Below are 14,865 nucleotides of genomic sequence, written 5' to 3'. Positions count from 1 at the left end.
ATCGTACTTCTTAGCCTTACCCTTCTCTACCCATTGCTTTTCCATACTAATTAATTTCCGAATATTCAATGAAATCACACAAAACTTCAATTCATAAATAGATTATGATTGCTTGAATTTTGATTCTAGCTTTCATTGAACATTGAAGGAAATCAGATTGTTTTGACACATTTAAGATGTGCTTGTGATCACATAATTTTTAGAATCAAAAATTTACATATTAGAAGGCATTTTCTAAATTTCTCTACAATTTAAAGTAACTAAAATATACTTAATTCCACCATTACTTTATTGCCCTTCCTCAGTTTTACAATATTTATCGACCTCAATAGTGAAGATCAGCGTAGTTCCTTATGCATATGGCGTGATTACTTGACAATTGTCCAATACTGTATTACTAGGAACATCAATTTTTTCACCTGGGTTTGCTTGTATGAGAACATTTCCTTTAAGCACAATGTTCTTACCGAAAACTATGTCTCCCGACACCGTCAAACTTAAGAGGTTCAAACAATCTGGCATTTCTGGAAATCTTTCCTTGATTTGCGAATATGAAGTAAAATGTTTGCCAACCAGTTCAATTAGAGGTGGATATGATATGCGTCTTAAGGGATTCAACAAAAGAGTGCCATTCTTTAAAACGTAAACGTTGCTTTTGATCAGGAAGAAATCAGATGTTGTTTTAACTGGTAAAAAGCGGCTTCGTGGCACGACTACTCCAATAGAACATTCGAATAGATTTATAGCTGAACCCATCGCCGTTTCCAACTGAATTATGTCTTCAGGTTCTCCATTTACTTTTAATATTTTGTGGTTGACAATAACATCCATTGAAAGGTAACGCCTTTCCACTACTAGCTTCAAAATAGAATCTAATCTAATCCACATGTTATTAGTGTTGAATACATTAAAATGTTCCCCTCTCTGAAAGACCTCCATATGTTCTGAAGGAACCTGAGCCACTTCCACAAGATGGAGTTTATTACCTATTTTTACAACAGCGCCACCTTTTCTATCGGCTATAGTTTTTGGAGTCACTTCCACCAAGCAATCTATTGTTTGATTTTGATTTGAAAGCATCATCTCTTTTAGAAGAGGAAAATTCACTGAAGCTCCAAGATTATCTGCATTTGAGACCATACAAATCTCTTTACCTTCTTTTATGAAAGCTTGCAATAATCCGGAATGGTAAAATGACTTATAAAAATCACCATGTCCAGGAGGATACCAGGCATGTTTTTTCTCGTCATTATATGCCTCTGTAACAAGTTTATAATTAAGAGCGTGTATTCTTGGGTATTGAGATTGATTGAAATTAAATATCTTGATTCTAAAATTTCTGTACTTTTCTAGTGCAATTAGTGTGTCTTCATGTGTGTTAAATGAATTCATGAACACCAATGGAACGTCTACATCGTACTCGTTGTTCAATTTTATAATTTGTTGAACGATTAAATCTAAAAACGTACATTCATTTCTGACGAAAAGGAGGCTCTTAGCTCCAACGCAATTCATGCTTGTACCTAATCCTCCATTGAGCTTTATTATCACTAGTTTATTCAAAAAGGATTTTATTTGATCATTTTCCGGTAATGGTAATTTTTCATAATCGATAAATGAATCATTAGAATTTAATTGCAATCTTTCCCATTGAAATTCGGAACTTCGTTTGGTCAGAAATCTGTCAAATAAATCTAGAAATCCATTAAACTCTTTCCAGTACTGATCACTTTCACTTCTTGGACAATTTTTCATTAGATTTTCGATATCATTTCGCATCTTCATTTTAAAATCAAATTGAAATTCAACCATTATTGAAATTTTACCTTAAAACTATCTCAGTAAAACCTTCAAATATGTAATACATAATAATTACAGTTTTTCATATTCTTGACGATTTTCCTGTTTCAAAATTAGTCTAAAAATAGAAACATAAATCAAAAATAAAATATCAGAATATATTTAAATTTGTTAAAAAAAGAAGTTTGATGAAAAAAATATAAAATTCGTTCCCAGTAAAATAATGAACAAAATAAAATGCAGAAATTTAAAGGCACTTGTCAATATAAATCACATATTTTGAATAGTAGCATTTTTGCATCAAACTGCTCTTCAAAATAGTTTCAACATAGATTCAATACAAATTACCGGATTTTTCACCAGATGATAGTTGGGTACGCAGAAATCATATTGCTCATATAAACTTGTATTTTCACCACAATACTTTTAAAAAGGAAAAATACTCCCTCAATTAAATGACTTATTATTATACTCTTTCAGCCTCAATGTTAAAAGTTAAATTAGTATAATTTTGTTAACTGTTATCTTTTAAAATTTTTTTAACCATTTAGTGCCAGACTAAATCGAGAATTGTCCTCAAATGAAATGTATCCCCGCGTAATATGATAAAGTATTAAAAATGTATACTGTATTTTTTATAATAGATATGGTAAAACTTGTCAGTATATATAGCGATAGAAGATAAACTGCAAAAATCAATTAAATGATTCGTTTATAAAATTTTCAAATTACTGGCTAGTTTTTGGCGAGAAATGTTTTGATTTCCCACATCTTTAAATTGAATTTAGTTCCATACAATATTACGAATATCTGAAGAAAAAGAAAACTTAGACCATAGCTCATAATAATCAATTTTCTTTCATAAAAACACACAATTCATGACATCGCGTATCGCAGCGAAATATATTCTCACTGTAAAAGAAATATCACATGAAAATAATTTAAAATCAAAAATTCTAACTCAAACGCAGCAGCTATTGCAAATGCGAATTTTCTTCTAATTAACTGTAGTTTTCAATTAGTTTTGAAGTTAGTTCAGAATCGCTAAAAACCCATATTAAACAAAGCGCTATGCATTAAGCTAATAAGAGCAACTGGCTATTATATTCCTTAAACAAATTAAAACCAAAATAAAAAAATAATGCAATTTTAACTTAGCAAAGCCCTATTTTATTCTCAAGAAAAATATTTTTTATCTTTCTTTCAATCTTTAAATTTTAGTAGTTGTTTTTTTCCCGTTTTCTTTCCTTTTCGTGATCGTGTATTGAATGAACTAGTTAATCTTAGTGTTCTGATGTCAAAATTAGCTTACTTGCGGATATTATGGCTCAAAATTGAAGAGATTTTTTAGAGTGTAGAACTTTGCGGAAAGGATTAACCTGTACGTAAATACGACTCAACGTAGAGCCCCTGAATTAGATAGTATAGGAGCCTTAGCTCAACGCAATACGTTTCTCAAGTTTTGACTAATTTGAACTAAACTATAGCTCATAAATTTTCTGGAGCCGCCATAACAATTTTTCTTACTTTGTGTTGATACGAGAATCGATGTCATTGAAGAACTCATACTTGTAATAATATTGGTTGGAATTTATTTCCAATGCTAATTACCAATTACGTATGTTAACTGCCTTAGAAGCATATTTTCTATGCTTTTACTTTAAGCTTTATAGTTCTGTTATAACCACTGGACAGTATGCCTATGATTTCAAAGGAATAAAATACTGTTATACTGTGATAATCATGTTCTTGTTAGCACTAGAACGGTCGGATTTTCAATTTACCTAAAGCCGCCATTTGAAGGTCAATTTGATCCTCATAAGAAATTGAAGTTTTTTCAAAGCAAATTATTTTTTTAAATAATGAATATTGTTAAAAAAAACAATATGTAAGATTTTTTATACATTAAAAAAATTATTTATGCAAGGACAATATTACATTATAATGTAATATTGTATTGCAGAATATTCTTTCGCATGAGTGCAAATAATAAGCAAATAAACAAAATAAACAAACGACATGTATAAAACGTGTATACATTAGCACATAACATGCTTTAAAATGTTAAGCTCCATCACTCGTTAGGCGTTAGCGTAGGCGTATACAGTATATCCGTGTGACGTGAAAGTGACAACAAAACATCAACAAATTATTTTCTAGCATTTCTCATAGCTAGTATTAGCGGAACCGCGAAGTTATGTCTTTCTGGGGCATTTTGTATTTGTTATCAAGCTTTTATTTTTAATCAATAATGTATTCACCCTAGTTAGCAATAACGTTTCAAATCTGGATCGAAAAGGAATCGAAATGGATAAAAAAAATGAACTGGTTCTTAAGACTAACGATTATATAATGCTCCAAAGCGACATTACTTTCCGGTCCCCCTAATATTAGTTTCATTCTATGCCTTCCGATGTTAAAATTCATGTTAGTTTTCAATTTCATGACGATATAAAGATTTAATGTCATGACGAAAATGTGACGTTGAAATTAGGAAGAAATTTTCCTTTTTTCAAACTTAGTATCGCTGTCTGCAATGTTAGGTTTTAATTTACGAAAGAAATAATTCTGCAGGTTTTACTGAGGCAAAACATTGCAATTCCGTTTATCCTGGAGTTTAGGAGTGGTTCCCTAATGAAATTTTTTTAATAACTTATGAAATATTCAAGTTATTTATCTGTTCTAAAGCCCAGATAATTCTTTACGGCTAGATTATATCCATAGCTTAAAATCACTACATTGCTTCGAGTGTAAGGCACTTTAACTATGTTTTTTTTAATTTTCTTTGGCGGCAGGGCTAAGAAAAACAGCGTTAAGTAACCGTTAATAACTTGTGTTAAAAAAGTGTGTTGGAAAACGTTATCGATAAAATTATACTCAATTGAATAGTTTTAGAAATTCCTTTTTAATGCTATTTAAAATGTTCAGATAATATCATCGTTTTACTATGTGGTCCAACTATTCAATGGTAAATGTAAAAAGAAACAATTATTATGTTTCGCTTACTAGTCTTGTGTTATTTCTGGCATTAACATTACAGAATAATTTTCTGAAATTATCTGAGCATCACATCATAAGTAAAATATATTTTGGTAACCTTGTATCAATTGAGATTGAATTGTTTCATCGTGTATTTATTTTTTTACAAAAAAAAAGATTAGAAAAAAATTACTTAAATTTAATCATATGAAACACTAGTAAAATTAAGGATTTTATGTTCAGTAAAAGCTCCAAGGCGCAGTGCCCAAGCTAAGGAGAAACCAATTCTGTACTGTAAAAAATTAACTATTAAATTACGAAATAAAGTATCGGCACTTGGATGAATTATCCATAAAATCCATTTTAGGAGTAAAATGTTATACAGAATTTTTACAGTAATATATGTTTAATTTAAGTGTATGAGTGATTTTACGATAATTATCACTGTAAAAATACGGCTTATCAGAGTTTTGTTTCATAACAACTTTCCGTTAAAACAAATTTTAAGGTAAAAAGTATTGTTACTTCTTATCGTAATTTATTTCGGAATTTTTTTACTGTTTGCACTCTAACAAATCATTTGTAATTACGTATTAAAGTAATTTCCAACTATGCTTTACTTATTTAGCCAATGGGATTATATATGATTTATTTTTCTTCACATTACTTTGATTGATTTTTATTGCCCATGCATGTTATGAATGTTCTAGCAAGAATTTAAACAGCAAATGTATTAAGTTAGATTCATAAGAAATTCTTAAAAGCCAAAATTTTGATAAATTGAAATTGCAAAAACATGCTTCACGAACAGTTTTCAAAGCGTCAAAGCATTTTCATAAATTATAAAAGCCGATTTAACTAAGAGAAAAATAACTTATGGAACAAGGTCTAACTAATTTAACTAGCAAATATTTATATTTAACTATAAATCTATCTTTATAAGGTTAAAGGAACATTAGAAACGATAATTCGAAAATTAATAAAGAACTACTTACCAATGTTTAAAAATAAAAATTAAAAACTCAAATAAAAAAAATATTTAAAATAATACCCAATAAACTACATCAAAAAATTTGAATTAAATGAATCGAATTAAAATAGACTATTTGTATTAAGTGCGATTTTAATTTTCATGTAATGCGAACCAAGATTGAACTTGCTCATGACTTATTATGTGTATTTATTAGTTGCAAATATTATTTTTTAATAAAACTAAATTTTTATAGGTTAGCATCATTGTAAAACCAAAAATGATTTTCAAAATAAAAAATGTGCTTCAGAATTATAGTAATTGCGATAATTCTAAGTTCTGTAATTTAATTTTTATTATTTTTTTAAAGCAGTATATATCTCAAAACGAACACAGACATTGCATGTTTTCTCAATCAAATAAGCATTCTTAAGAATTACAAAAGCTGCTATCATACGATAAATTCAAAACCTTTAAAAGTCAAGAATCTGAAATTAATTCAAGGGAAGAAATATTTTCTTGGTTTTAAAGAAAATAAATAAAATAAGACGCTTCGTATCCATAAAAACAGCTCGATTTGTGTATTAGATAAACAATGATATAAAAGAATGTTAATAATTTGCATTTCATCCAAGAGATATTACAAATCAAAACATTTCAAAAATGTTATTTCTAAACGTACATGTCTTATCAGATTTTCTGATTTTTAAAGACAGCGGAATACGGATAAAAACATAGCGCTTCGAAAATTAAAAATAATAACTTAATTTTAAAATTCAATGAATTATTCATATGTCTTAAAGTAGCTCAGTAATAAACACATTATAAAATTTAAAAAATACAGCTTTCATCATCTTTGTTATTTAAAACAGCTTCATCTATATTCTTACATGCACAGAATATTGATTTCATCGCATTTGTTATTGTTACGACACAAGAATAATTACACCACTCCTACAGTTGCGTGCGTTCACAAACTAATTTGTTTTATTTCATTACCTTTAAAACGAACTGCAGATTTATCTCCATCTGTATTCTTTTCACAATATTCTGTGCTATACTTAACTCTAAGAGATTTTAGAGAATAGATTGTATACGTAAGTGACTGTGTGAATCTTGGTCCTAAATCATCCACTCCTTACTACGTCCCAAAATATAATCGCAATGCTAAAGAAGCAGTTATAAATCCTAGAAGGTCTCTGAAAGACTTTCTCCAAAATCATGCATTTGCATTGTAAAGTTATTTAACACCGCATAACAGAGAGCAACGTTGCTCCCTTGTAGCTCTCTAAATAAACGCGTTGAGAAACGGGTCTATTGCTGCTTTAGTCTATTCTTAGTAATTTATGAAACATTTATCTTACCAAGCGATGATTGTCAACTTGACTTCCGAGAGAAATTTCTGCATATTCATGAAGGATCTTCATTTTCAAACAAATCGATTCGGGTACAAACATGACTCTTTTGGGAAAACCAAGAAAATTCTTGGCGAATAAAAGGTGAGAGTTTATTGATGTAGTTTTAATGAATCCTTTGATTCATGTCCAGTATTTGCTCATGTTCAACGTTTCAATATTACATTCAAGGCTTTATTAATAACAACATTTTAAGAAGCAAAGACGTTAAAAGGGTTCATATATATATATATATCACATATATATATATATATATATATATATATATATATATATATATATATATATATATATATATATATATATATATATATATATATATATATATATATATATATATATGTATGTATATATATATATATATATATATATATATATATATATATATATATATATATATATATATATATATATATATATATATATATATATATATATATATATATATATATATATATATATATATATATATATATCTTTATATATAAGAAGAGAATGGAATGATAACACATAGCCAATCGCAGAAGACTTCTGGTTAGTAACTCACAAAACAGCCAATCAAAATTGAGAAGACATGCGTGTGAAAAAGTAGTAATTTTTAATAATGCCGTCTGCAGAAGTGTTACAACTAAACTTACCAGCTAAATCTTGTTGCGATTTTTATTTTGTATAGAATGTGTGAAATATATTGAACAGAGTTTACTTTAAAATACTTATATCTTTCCTGAAAAATGGATCACCGTGAATATCTCAGGCGATATCAACAGCGACTTAGAGCTGAACATAATTTAGCAGCACAAAATTACATGGAAAGTAATCGTAGCGCTATCAATACGCGACGGCGGAATGAGTGGCGAAGAAACGTTGAAGAGTCAAGACGTGTAAATGAAAACGAATAATATGGAAAGGAAATTGATAAAAAATGTTGCATATAAGGTGGTTTTGTAAATAATTTTTAATTTTATCATTGTTTTTGCTTACTTTTAATTGTTTTTTACTTACTTTCAAAAAATCGTTCAGCCAGAAATATTATTTAACAGTTCATATTTGTTTGAGATATTTCTTAAATAATGCATATCTCGATACTAACTTAGGTACATTGCAAGTGCACAAAATTCTAAGAATTCAAAACAATCATTCAAATCAATATAACAACTTTTTTTTAAAAAAAATTACTTCGTTTTAGTAAATACTAAGTCATTAAAATAAATTTGAATTCAAATAAATGACATGTAATTCGTTAAACCTATTAGAAATGTTCTATAGTATAAAATCTTAAGGCGTAACAGCACGACTGAGACTCATTTTTCAATGAATAACTAATAACAATAATAAAACAAATAAATTCGTGATATAAATCAAAAATCGTCAAATAAATTCGCAATACATAAATTCGTGAAAAAAAGCGCTTTCGACAAAATACTAAAATAGAGATCTATCAACAAAGACTACTTACTTCTGCCTAGCTTAACAGTATGAGATTGTCGCAGCTGATGCTCTCTCAGGTTATTTCAGTTTCCGTTTTGAATAGCGTTATATATTGAGCCACCTCAACTAGATTTGGCATGTGACATTTTTTGCGGCAATCATTGGTCGATTTTCTAGCGTTGTCATTCGGAGAGTAGTAATGAGTCCTTTTTTGTCGCCGTGTAAGAGAAATATATATATATATATATATAGATTATTGTTGAAATATTAATGTTATTGGAAAATAAGGAATACAGTGTAAACTTGATCTTAGTTGTTATTATTTTTAAATTCTTTGAGTTCTTATGAGATAAATATAAAAAAACCTCTTCATATCATAACCTAATTTCTACTAGATGAACAATATTCATCATAATATGTTTAAATAAAACTTTGGATAAATGTGTTGGTTTTCAATCAACATTTTATTATAAACTATGCCCAAATTTTTTTTTTAACTTTATACTGACTTGTAATTAAGGTGATATACTAAAAAAAATTCTACTTGTGCATTTTTAGTAACTTTTGGCTTATTAAAGGTGATCGGTTTAAAGTTATTTGTTCCAATTTTTGATCTCGGAGTTCACTTTACACCTGTATTGGGTTTAAAATTATAAGGCTATTGAGTTGAACATTGATTATTGAAAATAGGTCATGTTTTTTTAAAGCTTTTTTGTTTACATTGAGTATTTGCTGAATTTTTATTAAAATTCATGATATTATTGTTCTAAAGTGTTAATAAAGTATTTTACATTGCATTATTATCCCATTACTTTAGATTACAAGCGAATTTATCCTTGAATGTAATATTGTAAATAACAAAGAATCGTCTGCAACTGTGTCAACATGGCGGAATGTCAACATGGTTAATTCTAACTCTGCTGGTTCGCAACTATAAGGTGATTGAATCTATAATGTGGCTTCATAAGTTAAATAAATTCTAATGCACTTAATTTTGACAAAGATTAAAGTGTCTGTTTAGATTAAAGTGTAGGCGAAGACTATAGATTTTCCTTTTTTCATTCTTATAATTGCATAATTGAATACTTTAATTCCAGCCTATTTAATTCTGCTGCTTTCATTTTAGACGAACATTTAATTATCTAGTTGAATTCAAGGGTTGCGAACAGCATAGATTCTAGTATGCTATATTCATCATTGAGTGTAGTACGTCTACTACAATTCAGGTGCTATTATTATAACAGATGGACTGTTTAAAGGCCGAATTGATTAAAGGTAATATAAACTTCAATTGCATATCATGGAAAAAATGAAATAAACTTTTTTAGACATTTTTAGAATTTAGATATAAAGATACAGGCAAAGATTTTACGATGTTTTCTGACATTCAGTGCTTGTAACTGAAAGCTTCAATTATGTGAAACTTTTTGAACAATTGAATTGATTTAAGTACAAATAAAATTATAAACTTTCCCCGAGTTGCAAACTGTGAAGGTTCTTCGATTCATCTGTAAATGTTCATCCGATATGTTTGTTTCTTCTTTACATATGTATTCCTCACAATTTTGAATGTACGTTGAATGTACGTTTGAATCATCTGCTTTTTTTTAACTTTGATGAATGTATGAATCATCTTTACATCTATCTTTTAATATTCCTTTGAGAATATCTCGGCTATGAGACTTATTTCACTTTCAAAGCACACTATATTAGCTATCTGTTTTTAATCTAAATTTTTTACCCCTACCTTAAATTATTTGCCTTTAAATCTAATTTTTCCTATTTACACATTTTTAAATGTCAGTGTTCAGACACACAACAGTGGGTACACAACAAAGAATTGAAAGTTATTAGAAACTTTTATGCTTCCACAAAAATGCACAGCATGAAAAAAATTCGATGCACTAAAATAAATTCCCGCAATCTTATGTTTTTTTCAAGCATTTTTATTGAAATGAAGACAAAAATATCCACTTGAGAACTAATCACACTCAAAAAAGTGTTTCATTCCTAAATGCTCTAAATATAATCATCGTTCTTGATATAATAGTACGGAAATAAACAAAAATATAACACCGGGACTAAACTATAACCGTAGAGAGTCCACTATTCAAATTTGTTTGCATCAACTAATTATTTCTTCACGTGTTGTTAGAAACGCATAGAATCATTGGACCAGAAAATTTTTTTAAAAAAGCATTGTGATGACATCAAAATGAATCGTCCTTAAATATTATAGTTCATGCTTTTAATCTATAATTTTGTTTGCTTTAGCTTTGCTTTGCTCGCTCGAGAAATATCGAAAAGGAAACCTTTCACCAACGGTCACCCTTAAATTTGAACTTGCTGATGCTCACTCACTCGTTTGATATTTCATTTCCGTGTTTCCAACGAAGAGCAGAAATTTTTTATTTTTTTAACAATGCAAATAATCGTGTTTTATATAATATGGAAAATAGAGCAGTTTTTTACAGAGCTGTTCACTTTTGAATCTATCAGTTTTTTCAAAAATTTATTTTGTTTTGCATAGACATTTTGTAGCCCATGCAAGTAATATCTAGAGCCCCTAAATTAGAGAGGCCGACTTATCATTCATTTCGGAGCAAAAGTTTTTCCACCAATAATGAAGAGCTAAACGATTTGGCAACTTATAGCTACAAACGACGTAAACCTCAACTAAAGAATAATCAGTAAAGAAAAGCGTGCATCGATTAACATTATTTTTTGGAAACTTTTTTTTATACTTGAACAAATTCACTGCAAACTTTATTACCGATTAAAAGTGTTAAATAAAAAATTTTATATGTGCTGCATGTTAATTGCATCAATCTTTTTTTTAATGATTTCAAAGTAAATTTGGCACTAAATTTTATGCTTCTGTTGGATCTGGATTTTTCCAATTTATTTTCAGTTTTTTTTTTAACAAAATTAAAATAGAAAAAAGCATGTTTTGTCCTGAAATATTTTTAAGTATGTTTTTATAATCAAAATAATTACATTTATAATGCAATACTCTAAATGTAAATGTATACAATCATGAGAAGTGATAAATTTTGTTTCAAAATCAAGAATTAATTTGAAATTAGTTTTTTCTCTTGAGATTTCGAATTTTTTTAAAACACAAAAGGACAAGACGAATTAAGATTTTTTAGCTATTATTATTATATAAATGGAATTAATAAAATAAATAGAAACTGTAGTTTTAGAGGGTAAGAAACGACGCATGACAAATTTTTAGACAATTTATTTAAATAAACATCATGCTTCAAATCACATTTTCATAGCATTTATTTAAATAAGTAATACATAAATAAGGAATACAATTTAAAAATATATACTATCTATATATTATTCATTACTAAACAGAAATAGTTTTTGCAAATTTTTGGTTCTTTAATAATAAAAAAATAACAAAAAATTAAGCAAATGGAAAGGAATGGGTTTATTTTATGCTTGCATTAGATTTAAGCTTATCTGAAATCGATCCAGATTTGGGACAGCCTATTACTTTTAGTCTTTTTTTGGGGAATTTTTAAGGAGTTTAGGACATTGAAAATTTTTGGAATAGCATCAGGTCTTAATTTATTGTTAGCATCTTTTCTATTTATTTCTTGTTGAGATTCTTCAAAATGAACCTGCAAAATTGTTAGAATACATTTTTTGACTTTCATACTTGAATTAAATCATATTAAAAAAAATTTAGAATATACAATTTTTAAACATACTCCCATAAAAAATTTTTAACTCAGAAACTAATTATTTCAGCAATTTAGCACAGGAATTACGAAGAAAAAAAACATTGGTAGATCCAAAAATATATGAAAGATCGCATATGAAATAGATTTCTTATGAAAAATGTAAATAAATCGTTTGAACTTTAGGCGATATATTACCATAAATAACTAAGAAACAAACTTAAATTAGCCAAAATTAAGAAAGTAGCTACTTGATCTTAATGAAATAAAAAGGAATACAATGAAAAACGAGTAAATATTGCTTTTTAATAAAAAGAAATACTTAAAAGTGAATACAAATTGGCGATTCTGAAATAGTTCGGCGAATACTTATTCGGTCAATCTCTTGCCTTTATTTACTGGTTTTATTGCCCATGAACACTTAAAAGTTGTTAAATAAATCATTAAATGTTGTTTAAAAGTCACATTTTAAATAAATATGTACTTCATAAATGTAATTTTCAATGAAAATTCTTATATTTGGTAAGTAGTTAAAACTGTACAATTCAAGTAACCCTAAAAGTTATTCACATATTTTTTTTTTTTTTTTTTGAAAAATAGACGAAAACAAGCATTCAAAAACAAATTCTAACAACTCAATATTGTTTTTATACTACATATATAAGTAAATAAATGTAGTAAGTTATAAATAAATGAGTATTTACCTCTCATAAGCGAGCTTCACTTCTATACTTCCAGTTGTTTCTTCTGCAATTTATTATCCATTTCTTCTTTCTTTTCAAATTTGAAGGAAATCTAAACATTCAAAAGTCTTTTTTTTTGAACTGTTTGTACGATTTACCGCTGCACAATCACCCATATCAATGATTTTAGGTATTCAAATTGCATTTAAACTCTCACGTTAATACTAACATAACGTTAGCTTGAGAACTTGTCTGATCTAACATGGCCTTTAGTTACATCTAAATACAAATGCGTTAAAATAAATATGAACTTGCTTATGACTGCTTACACGTTCGATATTTAATTTCTTTGTTGCCAATAAGGAAATAAAATCTGATCAATGTTGTTACTACATACGCGTTTTAGATAATATAGATATGAGTCTTACCGAAAGTAATACATGCAAAACTAGAACCAAATTTCATCCAAACATTGCTAAAATTATGTTACACATTGATCGCAACTTTCCCCTATATTCCATTCTGCTACTAAACATACACAAATTGATTTATTTGAAGAAAAAAATGTTATAAAAATTGTAATATTTAGAACGTTTCAACATCATAACTGTTTTTTAGTTAATTTCGATCATCACATAACTCAAAACTATAAGAAATTAGAATTCCTTCTGTTAGTTTTAAAAATAGTGCTTTGAGTACTACTTTAATATTCTTAAATATTAAAAAATATAAAATTCAATTCCAGAAAGATAAATTGCCCGATGTTAATATGAAGCAAAGTTTCGAAGATATGAAAACTTATTGTTGTTAGCAATTTAATAAAGTGAATATTTAAAGTAATGGTTTCTATTAATTTAATTATGACATTGCATTTCTCCAGATTTTCTGCCAGACCTTTTTGCAAATGACATTAATTTTGTAAAAGAATTTATACAAGATTGTAGTAATTATGCGTTTATAAATATTATTTAAGCATTTTATATCTAGGTATACTTTCATCATTTAATTTAATATGAGTTCTAATTCTTTAAAGCCATTTATTCATATGATAATTCAATTTTGTGAGAAATGTGTGTGTGGCCATAACAATAATGAAAATTTTTATTTGAAAAAAAATAAGGAAATTTTTATGATTAAATGCATTATGTATTTAAAATATTATTATGTTTCTCACAACCACAAAGAAATTTTGTTCTTATTCTGAAACATATTTATAATTTCATAAGTTAATATGATGATAAATATTGTTTTTGCTGTAATTTGTTTATTCACTGTCATTTAATTATAATTTCCTATGGAAACTATAAAAGATTATGTGTTTTCCTGGAATATATTTGATTTTCATTACAAATGCAGTTTTTGGGTTGACTAATAAGAGAAAAAACAGAGTTAAAAAAATCATAAGGACACTTAAGTGTTATTTCCGTGTTACTATATACATTAGTCTGTAACACGGGATACTATATTACTGGGAGTTCAATAGAAATTAAACCACTTTACAATGAGGTTTTATGAAATTTATTTTTCCTGAAGATACTTGTTACAGCGACACCAAGAAGCCTGCGATTATTGCTGTTGTTGAATGAAATATATTAGTTATCATACTGTTTTACTGAAGAAATAATGAGTCCAAAAGAAAATTTAATTTTATTTTAAAAAATATATATTTACAGAAAAATATTTGAACCTGTATCAGGTAAAATAATAATTGTTTAAATGATTAATCCGTATTTTTAGTACTCTGTAATTTTTTTTTACGATTCTACCAAGAGTTTTCGTGATATTAAGCCAGCTTTATAGAATATCAATCATAGTAACTTTGTAATGATATTTAAAACTAGGAGGCTCCGCCCCCTGCTCGCTAACGCTAGCCATAAGCAAACAAACTGAAATTT

The 14,865-nt window shown here is 27.6% G+C and overlaps 1 pseudogene across 1 annotated transcript; it reads right to left on the bottom strand.

The window, feature by feature from the left end:
- Positions 1-276: 276 nt before the first annotated feature.
- On the bottom strand, positions 277-5,901 carry LOC107455097 (UTP--glucose-1-phosphate uridylyltransferase pseudogene; annotated as a pseudogene). Its single transcript, XR_015435761.1, has 2 exons — positions 5,775-5,901; positions 277-1,918 (listed from the first exon to the last, which is right to left on the bottom strand). The product of XR_015435761.1 is annotated as a UTP--glucose-1-phosphate uridylyltransferase pseudogene (transcript).
- Between the last annotated feature and the right edge of the window lie 8,964 nt (positions 5,902-14,865).

This window comes from Parasteatoda tepidariorum, chromosome 7 (assembly GCF_982258835.1).
Source record: "Parasteatoda tepidariorum strain Cologne lab strain chromosome 7, Ptep-v5.0, whole genome shotgun sequence".
In the NCBI taxonomy this organism is placed as follows: domain Eukaryota; kingdom Metazoa; phylum Arthropoda; class Arachnida; order Araneae; family Theridiidae; genus Parasteatoda; species Parasteatoda tepidariorum.
Note: the sequence above shows the minus strand (reverse complement) of the source record. Positions and strands in the feature narration are given on the sequence as shown.